General features: G+C 34.0%; 1 long non-coding RNA gene across 1 annotated transcript; it reads right to left on the bottom strand.

Annotated features, from left to right (window-relative positions):
- Window positions 1-542: 542 nt before the first annotated feature.
- Window positions 543-3,523, bottom strand: LOC148297686 (uncharacterized). The gene is made up of 5 exons (XR_015835313.1): window positions 3,000-3,523; window positions 2,684-2,747; window positions 2,415-2,517; window positions 2,279-2,322; window positions 543-779 (listed from the first exon to the last, which is right to left on the bottom strand). It is a non-coding gene; the product is annotated as an uncharacterized LOC148297686 (long non-coding RNA).

Below are 3,523 nucleotides of genomic sequence, written 5' to 3'. Positions count from 1 at the left end.
ACGCCTAAACCCGAAACAACATCAGTAGTTTCAAAAGGTAGGAGGCTAAAGAGGTCTAACATCATCAGTAGTTTTAAAAGGGATGAGGCTAAAGAGGTCTAACAGCATCAGTGATATCTACTATGCTGATGCATATTATCAATTACAACATCATAGAAACAAATAATGGTGTTGTGAATTATGTTATACATCATTGCTTTTTTTTATTTTGCGGACGTGAAAAACCTCCAATAGTGCTAGTGGTTACATAAATGTTGATGCTACTTCTCGTTTTAGGCATCAGTGATAATAGATGTCTGGTTGTTGTTTTTATCTTTCAACTTCAGTTATTTCTGGAAAACTGAAATTGTTATAAACAATAAGCATCATTAATGCAAGGAAAGAGTAGGTATTTTGCTTGTTTCACATCACACTTTACTTAGTTACTATAATAGTATTTAAGAAAGACCTCATTTCCAAATCATGTTGTTGCCATTGCTCATAAAAATAAACATTATATCAACAGTAATTTAAATATATCCTTAATTGTCTATATATATATATATATATAAGCAAAATACTTGAATGATCCATACTTGTCACATCCAAATCACAAATTTACCAGCCCTACACCACAAATTATCCATACTTGTCTATGCATAAGCAAAATACTAGCTAGAAAGACATGTAAAATGAAGGAATGTTTAGCTTAATCAAAAAGCCATTCTAGGACATGACTTGCCAATTCTTCTCGCACCTCATCCAATTCCATTTGGGTGTACGTGTCCTTCCTTCTAGCTCTATATTGGAAAAAAAAAAAAAAAAAGACACAGAATGTAAACACAAAATATGAACATCAGCTTAAAAAGTGCAAGGTACTAAATTTGCATAAGATATGTTGTCACTTCAAATGAACCAATATGCAAATTTACGAAATCATATTGGTGAACAAGAAAATCTAATTTGTCAATCAATCTAATTAAACAAGAAGTCATTAATTGGATCCCACTTCATGTTTAAACTAGCAATTAAATGATCATGTGATGGGGTAGAGAGTTGGACATGCACAGCTAGCATTTTTTCTCAATTGACACAGACCTAACTACCAAAAAAACAGAGGCACATTGCTGTGAAAAAAAATTACACAAGGTTCATATTAACACAGACCTAACTACCAAAAAAACTGAATTTGTCAACCAATCTAACTAGATAACAAGGTAATTACTATCCAATAAAAGAAACAATAAAAGTAAAGATATGCCAAAACCTTTTGGTTATTTTTCAAAATACCTTTACTTGCTGAAGTATAATAGAATCATTTCTTCTCTTTTTTAATGGGAAAAATGACATTACAAGAGGAAGCTGTATTCAGATTTCTCAAACTTGAAGTACCAAAGCAATGATGAGCATACAATAGTAAATATAATATATGTTCAATCTTAAGAAGTTAACCCATCTTGAACAACATAGAGAAAAAATTAGGTCATTATCTAGATTTGGTATCCTCTTCCTGTTTTTGAGTCTGGGCAACTTCAACAAAAATCAGCCTCCCATCAACCATCTGGACAAATTTTAACAAAAACTTCGAAAGAGAAAAACAAGACTGAAGGTGTTCACAAAAAAATACAATTTAAAAACATATGACAAAAACAAAGACTAGGAAATTTGATCAACGAAAAACACATATTCAGTACATAAAAGATTAGAATGCGCAAGTATAAGGGCTATATGATCTGCAATTTGGCACAAAAACAATTATAATGAGTCAATTTACCAAATCAGAACAAAGATGTGTTAGTTGAATGCCAAAATAGTACGATGCCAAAATATTCAATGAGTTTTTGATGTTTGACGAGTCTTTTAATATTTCTTTTAGGTTTAGGTGAAATTAACTTTGGAAGCTAAACCTTCTGTACTTAACCTTAGAAAGTAGCCTCACTTATGTTCAAGGAAACACACTACACAGAAATCAGATTGATAATGAAGCTGTGTTTCCCTGTTTGTGTCATCTTCAAATTGCAAGATGTTTTTTTCATAAGAAACCAGACCTGTAACCAAATAAAGAGGGACTCAACCAACTACTTGCTGATCTTCAGCGTACAACTCATCATAAATAAACATGAACCAAAGATCAAATCTAAAACTACAAACTAAACAGCAAATAATATGAAACATATACAGAATTGAAATTCTCATTTAGTTAGTTTAAAAAACCTAAATTTCTGCCAAATACCAAGATAGATTTGACCCCAAACACCAAAACAAATTAAAATTGAATTGAAAAATAAAGAATTCTTACCAAAATGTGGAGCAGTTAGTGGTCATGGGGTAGTGGCGTTGATCCTTGGCAGCAGAGGAAGAGGATTAAAAAAATATAAACGGAAAATTAAAATGAGAAAGGAAAAAAATTCTGAATCATAATCAAAACAAAGCACCTGCCTCAAACGCTGTGTTCAGACCTTTCATCGAACACTTGGGCGGCACCATTTTCAGGCAGATCCACACGATCAGTCGAACACCTGCTATCTACCGCACACTCTTGTAGTGAAAAAAATCAAAAGTAAAACAATAATGAAACATGAAAAAGAAATTAGAGCAGATAATTGCAGTTCTTAAATCAAATTCAATTAGAAGAATCTTCAGATTGAACATACTAGCCAACAATTTCTTTTTTTCTAAAAGGGTATAAGAAGCTGACTTTTACCTCTTTCCCACCGTCCTCTCACCCAGCTTTTTCTCTAACTTCAACCAATCACATGGCACCTCTTCTAAAAACAAACCAAAGCACCATTAGATTCTGCAAAATGAATGATAAAAAATCTAAATATAAATTAAACTCTTGAAAGAATTTGAAACTTTGTAGTATCTGGTAGAACATAAATTGAAATAATTGAAAGAATTTGAAACTTCGTAGCCAGTGAGGTTCTACAAAATTTAGTAAAACCAATTGAGGGTGCAGCCGTGAGGTTCTGCAAGGCTAAATTGGAAAATAAAAGAGCGATAAAGAGAGTTAGGGTTACCTTGCGATTGCAGTCGTGAGAGGGTTTGGGAACGAAGAGGATGTCTAGATGAGAAAGAATGAGCTCGTTTGGGGTTAAAGAGAATAAAAGGGATTTGGAATCAGATATAGAGCCAGAGAGGGTTTTGGGTTAGAGAGAGAGTGAGTGAGTTTAGGGTCAGAGAGGACTCTGGCTGCTACACGAAAAATTAGGGGTAGAGTATTCTGGGAATATGAACATTCTAAGAGGGAAAGGGGGAGGATTTTCGCAAGAATGGGGCAGTGATGAAGGAGAGAGAAGAAAGAGAGAGTTTCAGAGGGACTGAAAAAAATTGAGAGGGTGAGGCGAGATTTTTCCAGGAGATGGAGTTTTAGGGTGACAGTTTGAGAGGGAGTGAAAAAATTGAGAGGGAGCTGGAAGTAATTGGGGCAAGAGTTTCAGAGGGAAATGAAGTTTCAGGCAGAATTTGCGAGGGAGAGCGTGAAAATTTTGGGTTAGTTTCAGAGTGAGTGAAAAAATTGAGAGGGAGTTAGAAGAATTGGGGG

This window comes from Prunus avium, chromosome 1 (genome assembly GCF_965620075.1).
Source record: "Prunus avium chromosome 1, drPruAviu1.hap1.1, whole genome shotgun sequence".
Lineage (NCBI taxonomy): Eukaryota > Viridiplantae > Streptophyta > Magnoliopsida > Rosales > Rosaceae > Prunus > Prunus avium.
This window is presented reverse-complemented; position numbering and strand designations above follow the sequence as displayed.